The sequence below is a fragment of the Podarcis melisellensis genome, assembly GCF_964234715.1.
Source record: "Podarcis melisellensis genome assembly, contig: HAP1_SCAFFOLD_229, whole genome shotgun sequence".
NCBI lineage: Eukaryota > Metazoa > Chordata > Lepidosauria > Squamata > Lacertidae > Podarcis > Podarcis melisellensis.
This window is the reverse complement of record NW_028112977.1, coordinates 88,469-102,500: the sequence shown is the minus strand read 5'-3', so window position 1 is coordinate 102,500 and position 14,032 is coordinate 88,469. Positions and strand designations below refer to the sequence as shown.

Genomic DNA, 14,032 nt, shown 5'->3' with positions numbered 1-14,032 from the left:
CAAACCCTTCACCCTAACCCCTAACCCTAAACCCAACCCTAACCCCCTAACCCTAACACCCTACCCCTAAACCCAACCCCTAACCCCCAACCCCAAAACCCTAAACCTAACCCTAAACCCTACCCTAACCCTAACACCCTAACCCTAACACCCTAACCTAAACCCTAACCCTAACCTAAACCCTAACCCTAACCTAAACCCTAACCCTAACCTAAACCCTAACCGTAAACCCTAACCGTAAACCCTAACCTAAACCCTAACCCTAACCCTAAACCCTAACCCTAAAACCCTAACCCCAAACCCTTAACCCCTAACCCTTAACCCCTAACCCTCTAACCCTAACCCTCTAACCCTAACCCTGTAACCCTAAAACCCTAAAACCCTAACCCCCTAACCCTAACCCCACCCCGAACCCTTAACCCTAACAACCCTAACCCTAACAACCCTAACCCAACCCCAACCCTAATCCTAACGCTAAACCCTAACCCTACCCTACCCCAACCCTACCCAACCCTAAACCGTAACCCAACCCTAACCCTAACCCAACCCTAACCCTAAACCCCTAACCCAACCCTAACCCCTAACCCTAACAACCCTAACCCTAACAACCCTATCCCTAACCCAACCCTAACCCCTAACCCAACCCTAACCCCTAACCCTAAAACCCTAACCCTAAAACCCTAACCCCCTCACCCTAACCCCCTCACCCTAAAACCCTAACCCCAACCCTACCCTTACCCTAACCCCAACCCTACCCTTACCCTAACCCCTAACCCCAACCCCAACCCAAAACCCCAAACCAAACCCTAACCCCTAACCCTGACCCTAAACCCTAACAACCCCTAACCTAACCCCTAACCCTAACCCCAAACCCTTAACCCTAACCCTCAACCCCTCTAACCCTAACCCCCTAACCCCAAACTCCAACCCCTAACCCTGACCCCGAACCCCAACCCCCTAAACCGTAACCCCACCCCTAACCCTAACAACCCTAACCCCTAACCCTTAACGCCTTAACCCTTAACCTTAAAACCCTAAACCCTAACCCCAACCCCTAACCCTCTTCCGGGCAGGTGCTGAAGGTGGGATGAAGGCCTTGTCTGTCATGATTAGGGATGGAAGACAGATTAGGGGGGAGAAGGCAGAGCGTTCTCTCTATCTCCCCCTTCTGCCTGGAAGTGTGCACAGGGAAGCCAGCTCACTTCAGGAATCCTCGTTTCCCCCACCCACTCCCTTTCCATGCCTAAGTAGGCTTATGCACGAAACATATGCGTGAAAATAAGTCCACAAAATTTGACATTCAGGAACAAAGCAAGGCCCATACATAAAAATATCAGTGAGTCCAATTTCTTTCAAATGAACTGAAAGACTAGTAGTATAAAACAGCCACAATAAAGTAGCAAACTGGGAAGGGGAAGTTATTCACCATCATACAACTGGGAGATATGTTTTCCCGTTTCTTCATTGTGTGACTTTCTAGCTCTTAGAAATATGCAGGCTTCCCTTATGGAGATTCCCCTGCAACCTTAGTGCTCACAGTACCGACAGGTGGTTTCAGAGCTGCCTCTAGGTCCCAGCTCACAGAGGACCAACGCCAGCCGGTGGTAATGTACAAAAGTTTATTGAAGTTCAGTTTCCATTTACAAGCCGCAGCGTGCAGCTCTACGTCTAGAACCTAGACCGGCGAAGCTCCGTCTGAGTCTCCGCCCCCTGTACACCAGTTTAAGACTCTAGCCTTACTCCACCTCTTCCGTTGTTCTTTCCTCCTCTGGGTCCTTCTGCCCCCCAGGGTCTCCTCCTTTCTGGACTCTTCTGACGCTGACCCCCCTGACTCTTGTCCCTCCTTCCGGCGGGCTTTAGGACCTGGTTCCCTATCGGGGCTACCTGCTGTGCCGCTCGCCTGTACATTTGAACTTGGCGCGAGCACCCAGCCGGCAACCTTCCTCTTGACCGTTTCCGCGCTCTCCGATTGAGGCGTGGTCAATCCTGACTCATCTCCTCTCGCTGGTGGTGGGAACACTGGTCCCGATGCCTGGGACTCCTCCCCCCCACTGCACTCTGGTGGGGAAGCTGGTCCTGATTTCCAACTGCTGCTCTCGGAGTCCCCACTGGCCCCTTCCTTCTGGGGTATCCCCCTTGGCACCCCCCTTGCCCTGGCCATCGGCGCCCCCTTCTGTGAATCTTCCAATTCACTGGAGAGACTCAGGGAATTCCTCGGACCACTGTCATCGCCTACGCTCCCCTCGGATTCCTCCCCCTCGCTCTCCATTTCCTCCCTCTCCTGTGCCTCTGCTCCTGAGCCCCTGACAGGTGGTAGCATTGAACTGTTATGTGTCACAGCCTAAAGTGAGGCAACTTTGCCATCATACAACTTAAAGGAATGCTATTTTCATTCTTTCTGAAGCACATTCCAAAGAATCCTATGATATTGCATATATATCTGGAATGGACTCCAAAGGTCATCCAGCACAGCCCACTGCAAGGTAAGAATATGCAGGAGAACATCCACCAGCCTTGCTTGTGCCGTCAGTCTTGCCCTATGAAATGGCACTTTTCAGGCACTTTAAACTGCAGCTGCAACTTGCGCCATGAAGCACCCCTTGCCATCCCCTTTTCCTGACTGGGAGCGAAGGAGGTGCTGCTTACAGTCTCCCCAGGAGCATTTCAACAGTCAGGAGGAGGCCTGAAGCCTTCGGGGGGAATGTAAATCTGCTAAGAACATTTAACGCTATTTCCCTGTCTTCTTTCTGAAGCCCTTTCCAAAGAATGATGGGATATAAACCTCTTGGAGGGACCCCAAGGGTCATACAGTCCAACCCGCTGCATCACAGGAACATGCAGCAGCCCCTGCAACCTTGGTTTTACAGCAAATGTTGTTCTCTTAAATGGCACACCTCTCCTGCATCTGCAAGTTCAGCCATGAAGCCAACATGGCCATCCACTATTCTGGTCTGGAAACAGAGGAAGTGCTGCTTACATCCTCCCTGGGAACATTTCAACACTCAGGGGGAGACCCTGACGCCTAAGCCTAACCCCATTCCTCTCCCTGAACCCATCCCTAACAATGATGCTAGACTTACAGCTTCTGACCTTTGTCAAAGGTAAAGGGACCCCTGATCATTAGGTCCAGTCGTGTACAGACTTTGGGGTTCCACGGTGCACCTCACTTTGTTAACAGAAGGAGCCAGCGTACAGCTTCCGGGTCACGTAAGAGGCTTCTGGCAAACCAGAGCAGCGCACAAAAACACTTTAAAAATGCTAGGTTGACAGAAGTAGGGACCGAGCAATGAGAGCTCACCCCGTTGCAGGGATTTGAACCGCCAACCTTCTGATTGGAAAGTCCTAGACTCTGTGGTTTAACTCACAGGGCCAACCACATCCCTATCTTCTGACCTTTGACCCCTAGTTAAAAACTACTTTCCGTGGCCACCTTTACTCAAGCTCCAAATTGTCCAGCTTATTGTGAATCTGGCTAGAATTAGGAATTTCATTAGGGAAGCCATCTCATAAAGAGATTTCCCCCCAGCTGCAGCCTCAGAACATGGGCAAGTGTGCATTGCAGAGCATCCCAAAACAAAACTGTATTCCGGACCCAGGGCTTAGGGGAATTAGGGTTGGGGGATGAAGACTAGAATTTTTGGGAAGCCTGTTTATTCTGACAGTGGTGTTGGTGAAGGAAACTGCAGACCAATCCTGGTGCAAGCGCACTGCTTCAGGAAATAGGGGTCCCAACCCAATGCTCACCCCCTCAAACCCAGAGGATCCCAAGACAATTTGGCTCCTACCGTTCTCCGAATGGGTGCTGCTCCTCTTCCAGGCAGGCGCTGAAGGTGGGATGAAGGCCTTGTCTGTCATGATTAGGGAGGGAAGACAGATTAGGGGGGAGAAGGCAGAGCGTTCTCTCCATCTCCCCCTTCTGCCTGGAAATATGCACAGGGAAGCCCACTCACTTCAGGAACCCTCGTTTTTCCCCACCCTTTTGTTTACTGTACATAAGTAGACTTGTGCCCAAAACATGTGTGTGATAATAGATCCACAAAATCTGACATGAAGGAACGAAGCACAGAGAATTTATCAGTGGGCCATTTCTTTCAGATGAACTGAAAGAGTAGGAGTATAAAAGAGGCACACAGTTTGTACTGCATTGTTTATTCCACAAACTTGTTTCTTCTTTCTGAAGCACATTCCAAAGAATCCTATGATGCTGCATTTATATCTATCTATATCTGGAAGGGACCCCAAAGGTCATCCAGCCCAGCCCACTGCAAGGCAGGAATATGCAGGAGAACATCCACCAGCCTTGCTTGTGCCGTCAGTCTTGCCCTATGAAATGGCACTTTTCAGGCACTTTAAACCGCAGCTGCAACTTGCGCCATGAAGCACCCCTTGCCACCCCCTTTTTCCTGACTGGGAGCGGAGGAGGTGCTGCTTACAGTCTCCCCAGGAGCATTTCAACAGTCAGGAGGAGGCCTGAAGCCTTCGGGGGGATTGTACATCTGCTAAGAACATTTATACCTCCAGAAAAGGAAACAACCATGAGCCTGCTCTAAGGGAACGCTCATAAGGGTATAAAGTGGTTTTCTTTAGAACACCTCTCTTAACATTACAAACTGCTGCAAATTTCCAAAACGCATACATCCGTGCCAGTATTTGTGAATGTAAATGATTCAACTGGCTTTTGGTTTTGGCCCCTGCTGCAGGGGCTCAGCCCACTTAGGCTCCTGCCATTGGGGCTCCCAGCCTAGGTGCATAGCGGGGGGGGGGCGAGTCTTAAATCTTTGCACCGTTGATTTTTAAGGGCTGACACACACAAACACACCCCAAAACTGCATTAAGAGATTAGTAAATGCTAGGGTTTCAATATCTGGAGACGTGGGAAAATCCAATGTCCCTGACCATCGAGGAATAGAGACTGTTCTCTGAGAGGCTGCCAGGGGTACGGGTACGGGTGTGAGGAGAGGAAAAGAGGCTTTTCAAACAGCTGTTTGAGCTGAAATCCACCTTTGAAGTCAGGCTACACCTCTGAAAAGTACCAGGCCTTGTGGAAATGTAGGAACTGTGCGGTCTTACCAATATAGAGCGATAGCTAGGCATTTCCCACCGTTCCCTTTGCTCCTTGCTGCTAAAAAGCTTTTCCGGTGGATGGAAGTGGACATAGGCAGATGTAGCATTCAACATTAAAGAGCCCATACAGGCAACCCATCCTTTACCACTGCTGCCTTGCCTCTTTTTCTTCTCTTTCCTTTCGCTGCCACGCTGCTAGGCAAATCAGGTGTTTGGTTAAACGAGCTGTTTGGGACTTGTCTCAAAAGATCCCTTCCCCCTCTCCACTCTTCTCCCTCCCTTTGTCATGCAAAACTGCCCCCTTCCTTCTCCTCCCCCTTTTTGGGATCAGGAATTCAGCATGGCCCATAGAGACCTGAGAAATAACGGGAGGGGGGGCAGACTTTTTCTAGAAGAACTGAAAGAGGGGTCCATGTAAAAAGAGGCACCAAGCTCAAATTAACGTGCAAGGAAGAATAAGGGAGCTCACAGGAGGTGAGGCTACTTTCCCATCATACAACTAACTTTAAGGAACATTCTTTCTTTCCGAAGCCCTTTCCAAATAATAATGATGGTATATAAACCTCTGGAAGGGACCCCAGGGGTCACCCAGCACAACCCGCTGCATCGCAGAAACATGCAGGAGTCCCTTACGGGGAACAATCCTGCAACCTTGGACAGCCTTTCTTGTGCTGTCAGTCTTGCCCTATGAAATGGCACTTTTCAGGCACTTTAAACTGCAGCTGCAAGTTGCGCCATGAAGCACACCTCGCCATCCCCTTTTCCTGACTGGGAGCGGAGGAGGTGCTGCTTACAGTCTCCCCAGGAGCATTTCAACAGTCAGGAGGAGGCCTGAAGCCTTCAGAGGGATTGTTCATCTGCTAAGAACATTTATACCTTCAGAAAAAGGGGTGGTGGAATGATCCTGCTCTAAGAGAATGCTCATGAGTGTATAAAGTTTTTTTCTTTAGAACACCTCTCTTACAAACTGCTGCAAATTTCCAAAACGCATATACATGCCAGTATTTGTCAATGTACCAGTATTTCTCGATGTAAATGATTCCACTGGCTTTCGGTTTTGGCGCCTGTTGCAGGGGCTCAGCCCACTTAGTCTCCTGCCATTGAGCCTCCCAGCCTATATGCATAGCGGGAGACAGACTTAAATCTTTGCACAGTTTATTTTTAAGGGCTAACACCCCCCAAAACTGTATTAAGACATTGCGAATTGCTAAGTTTTCCATTTTTGGAGAGACCGTGGGAAAACGAAATCTCCCTGACCATTGAGGACTAGAGACTGTTCTCTGGGAGGTTGCCGGGGCTACTGGTGTGAGGAGAGGAAAAGAGACTTTTCAAACAGCTGTTTCAGCAGAAATCCAACTTTGGAGAAGGCAGGCTGCAACTCTGGAAAGGACCAGGCCTTGTGGAGGTGTACGGACTGTGCGGTCTTACTGATTTAGAGAGATAGCTAGGTATTTCCCACCGTTCCCTTGGCTCCTTGCTGCTAAGAAGCTTTTCCGGTGGATGGCAGTGGACTTAGGCAGATGTAGCATTCAACATTAAGGAATAAAGCAGAGCCCATGGAGGCAACCCACCTTTTGCAACTGCATGGAGATGTCTGTTAGCTGCCTTGCCTCTTTTTCTTCTCTTTGCTTTGGCTGCCACGCTGCTGGGCGAATCAGAAGTTTGGTTAAAGGAGCTGTTTGTATCTTGTCTCAAAAGATCCCCTCTTCTCCCTCCCTCTGTCCGGCAAAACTTCCCCCTTCCGTCTCCCCCTTTTTGGGAGCAGAAATTCAGCACAACCCATAGAGACCTAAGAAATAACAGTAGGGCAGACTTTTTCCACAAGAACTGCAAGAGGGGTCAGTGTAAAAACAGGCACAGGATCTGCCAAGCTCCAATTAACGTGCAATGAAGAATAAGGGAGCTCACAGAAAGTGAGGCGACTTTCCCATCATACAACTAACTTTAAGGAACGCTATTTCTCTTTCTTCTTTCTGAAGCCCTTTCCAAAGAATAATGATGGTATATAAACCTCTGGAAGGGCCCCAAGGGTCATCCAGTCTAACCTGCTTCATTGCAGGAACATGCAGGAGTTCCTTATGGGGAACAATCCCACAACCTTGGTTGTGCAGCAAATGTTGCTCTCTTAAATGGCACACCTCTCCTGCAGCTGCAAGTTCAGCCATGAAGTCAACATGGCCATCCACTATTCTTGACTGGAAACAGAGGAAGTGCTGCTTACATCCTCCCAGGGAGCATTTCAACAGCGGGAGACCCTGACCCTGACCGCTAAGCCTAACCCCAAGCCTCTCCCTAACCCTGACCCTAATAATGACCCAACCCCCAACCGCTAGACTTACAACAGCTGATTTACAACTTCTGAGCTTTTCAAAGGTAAAGGTAAAGAAACCCCTGACCATTAGGTCCAGTCGTGGCCGACTCTGGGGTTGCGGCGCTCATCTCGCTTTACTGGCCGATGGAGCCTGCATACAGCTTCCGGATCATGTGGCCAGGAGGAGTAAACCGCCTCTGGCAAACCAAAGCAGCACACGGAAACGCCGTTTACCTTCCTGCCTGAGCGGTATCTTTTAATCTACTTGCACTCTGACATGCTTTCAAGTTGTAGGTTGGCAGAAGCAGGGACTGAGCAACGGGAGCTCACCCCGTCACAGGGATTCGAACCTCCGACCTTCTGATCGGCAAGTCCTAGGCTCTGTGGTTTAACCCACTGCGCCACCTGCGTCCCCTAACTTAAAGGAATGTTTCTTCTTTCTAAAGCACATTCCAAAGAATCACATAATGCTCCATATGTATAGGGGTTTTTGGGCCCTGTTGCAGGGTTAGGGTCAGGGAAATAGGAGTGGTACCTATTAATCTACTTGCACTTTGACGTGCTTTTGTACTGCTAGGTTGGCAGTAGCAGGGACCCTGCAAAGGGAGCTCACCCCGTCATGGGGATTCAAACCACTGACCTTCTGATCGTCAAGTCCTAGGCTCTGTGGTTTAACCAACAGCACCACCTACATCCCGTAACTTAAAGGAGTGTTTCTTCTTTCTGAAGCACATTCCAAAGAATCCTATGATGCTGCATTTATATCTATCTATATCTGGAAGGGACCCCAAAGGTCATCCAGCCCAGCCCACTGCAAGGCAGGAATATGCAGGAGAACATCCACCCGCCTTGCTTGTGCTGTCAGTGTTGTCCTATGAAAGGGCACTTTTCAGGCACTTTAAATGGCAGCCGCAAGTTGCGCCATGAAGCACCCCTTGCCATCCCCTTTTCCTGACTGGGAGCGGAGGAGGTGCTGCTTACAGTCTCCCCAGGAGCATTTCAACAGTCAGGAGGAGGCCTGAAGCCTTCGGGGGGATTGTACATCTGCTAAGAACATTTATACCTCCAGAAAAGAAAACCACCATGAGCCTGCTCTAAGGGAACGCTCATAAGGGTATAAAGTGGTTTTCTTTAGAACACCTCTCTTAACATTACAAACTGCTGCAAATTTCCAAAACGCATACATCCGTGCCAGTATTTGTGAATGTAAATAACTCAACTGGCTTTTGGTTTTGGCCCCTGCTGCAGGGGCTCAGCCCACTTAGGCTCCTGCCATTGGGGCTCCCAGCCTATATGCATAGTGGGGGGGGGTCTTAAATCTTTGCAGAGTTTATTTTTAAGGGCTGACACACACAACCACCCCCCAAAACTGCATTAAGAGATTACCAAATGCAAAGGTTTCCATTTTTGGAGAGAACGTGGGAAAGTGCAATCTCCCTGACCATCGAATAATAGAGACTGTTCTCTGGGAGGTTGCCAGGGCTACTGGTGTGAGGAGAGGAAAAGAGACTTTTCAAACAGCTGTTTGAGCTGAAATCCACCTTTGGAGAAGTCAGGATGCACTTCTGGGAAGGACCAGGCCTTGTGGAAGTGTGGGGACTGCGCAGTCTTACCGATTTAGAGAGATAGCTAGGTATTTCCCACCGTTCCCTTGGCTCCTTGCTTCTAAGCTTTTCCAGTGGATGGAAGTGGACTTAGGCAGATGTACCTGCCTTTTGCAACTCCATGGAGATGTCTGTTAGCTGCCTTGCCTCTTTTTCTTCTCTTTCCTTTGGCTGCCACGCTGCTGGGTAATCAGGTGTTTGGTTAAAGGAGCCGTTTGGATCTTGTGCCCAAAGATCCCCTTTGCCCCTCTCGCCCCACAAGACAGCAGCAGGAGGGCCCTGGCACCTGGTCTCAGAAGATTCCCTCTTCTCCCTCCCTCCGTCAGGCGAAGCTTCCCCTTCCCCTTTTTGGGAGCAGGAATTCAGCACGCCCCATACAGCCTGAGAAACAAGGGGGGGGGGGTGAATTATTGCAGAAGAACTGGCACAGGATCTGCCAAGCTCAAATTAATGTGCAAGGAAGAATAAGGGAGCTCACAGGAAGCGAGGCGACTTTCCTGTGTTAGGCTGCAACTAACTTTAAGGAACGCTATTTCTCTTTCTGAAGCCCTTTCCAAAGAATGATGATGGTATATAAACTTCTGGAAGGGACCCCAAGGGTCATCCAGTCCAACCCGCTGCATCGCAGGAGTCCCTTATGGGGAACAATCCTGCAACCTTACATCCTCCCACGGAGCATTTCAACAGTCAGGGGGAGACCCTGATCCTGACCCCAAAGCCTAACACCGACCCTATCAATGACCTAAACCCCAACCCCTAGACTTACAACAGCAGACTTACAACTTCTGACCTTTGTCAAAAGTAAAGTGACCCCCATTAGGTCCAGTCATGGCAGACTCTGGGGTTGCGGTGCGCATCTCACTTTATTGGCCAGCGTACAGCTTCCGGGTCTTGTGCCCAGCATGACTAAGCCACTTCTGGCGAACCAGAGCAGCGCACGGAAACCCTGTTTACCTTCCTGCCAGAGCGGTACCTATTTATCTACTTGCACGTGCTTTCAGGTTGCTAGGTTGGCAGGAGCAGGGACCCTGCAAAGGGAGCTCACCCCGTCGCGCAGATTCGAACCGCCAACCTTCTGATCGGCAAGTCCTAGGCTCAGTGGTTTAACCCACAGCGCCACCCGTGTCCCTTCTTTCAGACCTTTGACCCATGTTAAAAACTAGACTTTCTGTGTTCTTCTTTACTCCAACCCCAAATTGTCCAGGTTCTTGTGCACCTGTCTAGAGGTACCATTTTCATCAGGGAAAACATCTCATAAAGAGATTTCTCTGCACCTGTGACCTCAGGTGTGCATTGCAGGGCAGTCCAAAAACAAAAATGACTTCCTGACCCTGGGGTTAGGGGAATTAGGGCATTTGGGGTATAAAGACTATACTTTTTTGGAAGCCTGTTTATTCTGACTCGTTTCTACAGTTGTGTATGCACTGCACACTGGTGTTGGTGAAGAAAACCCTCAACCCTTCATACCCAGAAGATCCCTGGACAATTTGGCTCCTACCGTTCTCTGTATGGTGCTGCTCCTCTTCCGGGCAGGCGCTGAAGGTGGGACCTTGTCCGCCATGATCAGGGAGGGAAGACAGATTAGGGGGGAGAAGGTGGAGCGTTCTCTCCATCTCCCCCTTCTGCCCAGAAGTGTGTGCAGGGAAGCCCACTCACTTCAGGAATCCTCGTTTTCCCCCACCCTTTCCTTTTCCATGCCTAAGTAGGCTTATGCACGAAACATATGGGTGATAATAGATCCACAAAATCTGACATTAAGGAACACAGCAAACCTGTGGGCCTGATTTCTTTCAGATGAACTGAAAGAGTAGGAGTATGAAACAGGCACCCATCGTTCGTACTGCTATGCAAGACAGAATGAAGTAGCTGGCTGGCAAGGGAAAGCGGATGGCCATTGCACAACTAACCAGGAGGTATGTTTTTCTGGTTCTTTTTTGTGTGACACTTTGCAGCTCTTAGGAATATGCAGGTGTCCCTTATGGAGACCCCCCTGCAACCTTGGTGCTCACAGTACCAAAAGGTGGAAGCATTGAACTGTTAGGTGTCACAGCCTAAAGTGAGGCAACTTTCTCATCATCATACAACTAACTTGAAGGAATGCTATTTCTGATTCTTCTTTCTGAAGCACATTCCAAAGAATCCTATGATGCTGCATTTATATCTATCTATATCTGGAAGGGACCCCAAAGGTCATCCAGCCCAGCCCACTGCAAGGCAGGAATATGCAGGAGAACATCCACCAGCCTTGCTTGTGCCGTCAGTCTTGCCCTATGAAATGGCACTTTTCAGGCACTTTAAACCGCAGCTGCAACTTGCGCCATGAAGCACCCCTTGCCATCCCCTTTTCCTGACTGGGAGCGGAGGAGGTGCTGCTTACAGTCTCCCCAGGAGCATTTCAACAGTCAGAAGGAGGCCTGAAGCCTTCGGAGGGATTGTACATCTGCTAAGAACATTTATAGCTCCAGAAAAGGAAACAACCATGAGCCTGCTCTAAGGGAACGCTCATAAGGGTATAAAGTGGTTTTCTTTAAAACACCTCTCTTAACATTACAAACTGCTGCAAATTTCCAAAACGCAAACATCCGTGCCAGTATTTGTGAATGTAAATAACTCAACTGGCTTTTGGTTTTGGCCCCTGCTGCAGGGGCTCAGCCCACTTAGGCTCCTGCCATTGGGGCTCCCAGCCTAGGTGCATAGTGGGGGGGAGTCTTAAATCTTTGCACCGTTGATTTTTAAGGGCTGACACGCACAAACACACCCCAAAACTGTATTCTGAAGCACTTTCCAAAGAATCATATGATGGTGGGTGAGTGGGTGAGTATATATCGGGAAGGGAGCCCAAGGGTGATCCAGTCCAACCTGCTACAAGGCAGGAATCCACCCTTCTGCAGCTGCAAGTTCGCTTCCGCCAGGAAGCCCCCCTTGCCATCCCCTTTTGTCCTGCCTGAAGTTCTCGGTCTGATTGCAGATATGCTAACATCCAGGCAAAGGAAAAGCCATGAGCCTACTCTTAAGACTCATACAGGTAGAAAGTGCTTTTCTTGAGAGCACCTCTCTTAACATTGCAAGCTGATGCAAGTGTCCCAAACTGGAGTGAAGTTGCTGGTTTGTAAATATTAAATATTCCTACTTTATTGATCTGAATTACTCAAACGGCTTTTAGTGCTGGCCACTAAAGGGTTGTCCCTGAAAGCTGGGGTCTTCTAGACCCAAACTGGGTTTTGGATGCTCCATTAGACAAACCAGTCAGCTCTGCCTCTCTAATTCACTGGGCTTGCTTGCAAATTAATTCTCTTTTTTAATTTATGCCTCTTCCAAAACATTTATCTTAAGATTTAACGTGCAAGTGTACCACCTTTGGATCTCTGGTTGGATTACGTGGATAAATTGATAGATGAAAAATCGGTGCCTTCAGTAATTACCTGGTTGAAGCAATGGTTCATCTGAATAAATTAAGTTTCCAACCCATTGCTTTGTCACCTTTTGATAGCCTAACAAGAACAGGAAAAAGGAGACATACCTCACCAGCATGGGAGAAGCCAGGAGGCTCTAGCCTACCCCAATCAAATAAATAAAATTATTTTACTATATTTTTACTGTACTGTACTGTGGTGGTTACGGGGGATGAGGCCAAGCCCCACTTCGGTGGGTGTAATATATCAGGAGTGGGGTTTTTTTTTTAAATGTTCTTATATGTTATGTGTTTATAGGTATTTCTATTTTTTCCCTTTTACCTTCATGACTTTTCCTCCATCTTCTCTTCTCCCTTCATCACGAGAAGTTTCCTCCTCCTCCTTTTCAGAACAGGAATTCAGCAGAGCAGACCTAAGAAATATCAATAATGTCATTTTCCCAAGAAGGGAAAGAGGGGTCCACCTCAAAGCAAACATAGATGTCTAGCCCAGATTCCAATGGAAGAAAGATTCAAGTGGGAAAGGGCCTCCCTTCCCTGGGAGCCATCATAGGGACTAACTGGAAGAAATGTGTTTTTCTTCTTTATTTTTTCTTGCTTGTTCTTGTTTCTTCTTTCTGAAGCACATAATGGTGCATCTAGCTGGAAGGGAGCCCAAGGGTCATCCAGTCCGACCCGCCGCAAGGCAGGAATCTGCCAAGGAACCACAAGGGTTCATTTCATAATAATAATATTAACAATAAGTGGAGGAATTGGGATCTGGAGGAATTAGCTGCTTACAAAAGCACCGCTTCAAGCCGTTTCCAAGACATTCAAGGCGGCCTGAGGGGGAAAGCAATGGAGATCTGCACTTTATTTTATATCAAGAACAAATTATTCTCATTATCACAGCCAGTTCCTCTGGAGTTGCTTCTCCCCCCCATTGAAATCATTCAAATACTATCCTGTTAAGGATGATAATGATATTAACAATGTATTCCTATTTCCCAGCCACCAACAGAATCTTTTTTTTTTAACCGACAAAACATCAGACACTACAAACTTCCCTCACCCTTTTATAATAACAATAATAAAATGAATGCTAATAATAATGTATTACTCCTTCCCAGTCACCAAGAGTATTTTAATAAACGATAAAACGACAATTTCCCCTCACCCTTTTATAAGAATACCATTATAATACTGGTAACAATTTGAAAATGAAGGAGAATCCTCGTTTCTTCCCCGACAGAATATGAGATAATTCGACAAAAGGGGATATATGACAAACTTCCCTCAGCCTTTTCTAATAAGAAGAAGAAGAATAATTTAGAAAGCAATGGCGATAATCCTTCCTTATTCTTCCCCTCAGGCGCTTCCCTCGAGAAAATGGCGAAGGAGCCGCTGAGGAGAACACGCGCCCCAGGCACGGCCCCGCCCACATCCCGACCCGGGATTGGCCCAAAGGCCGACCTATCGCTGCCGAGTTTACTGCTGCTGAGCCTGCTGGGCGCGTGCGTCGAAGGAGGGGGTTCCTAGGGCGGCCATTTTGGACGAGGGCAAAGGGCCTGGAAGGAGGGGGGAAGAAAGGGCAGCAGATGCGCCACCGCCGCCATGTCGGTTGAGGGTCATCGTCGGCGATAGGTGGGCCTTTGGGCCAAT

General features: G+C 48.7%; 1 long non-coding RNA gene across 4 annotated transcripts; it reads right to left on the bottom strand.

Moving 5' to 3' along the window:
* Positions 1–3,784: 3,784 nt before the first annotated feature.
* Positions 3,785–12,823, bottom strand: LOC309362427. Of its 4 annotated transcripts, none has more exons than XR_014164958.1 (4): positions 12,714–12,823; positions 6,493–6,739; positions 5,071–5,259; positions 3,785–3,848 (listed from the first exon to the last, which is right to left on the bottom strand). It is a non-coding gene; the product is annotated as an uncharacterized lncRNA (long non-coding RNA). The 4 variants fall into 4 exon arrangements; XR_014164959.1 differs by having other exon boundaries at positions 5,071–5,256; XR_014164960.1 differs by having other exon boundaries at positions 6,493–6,706.
* Positions 12,824–14,032: the final 1,209 nt, after the last annotated feature.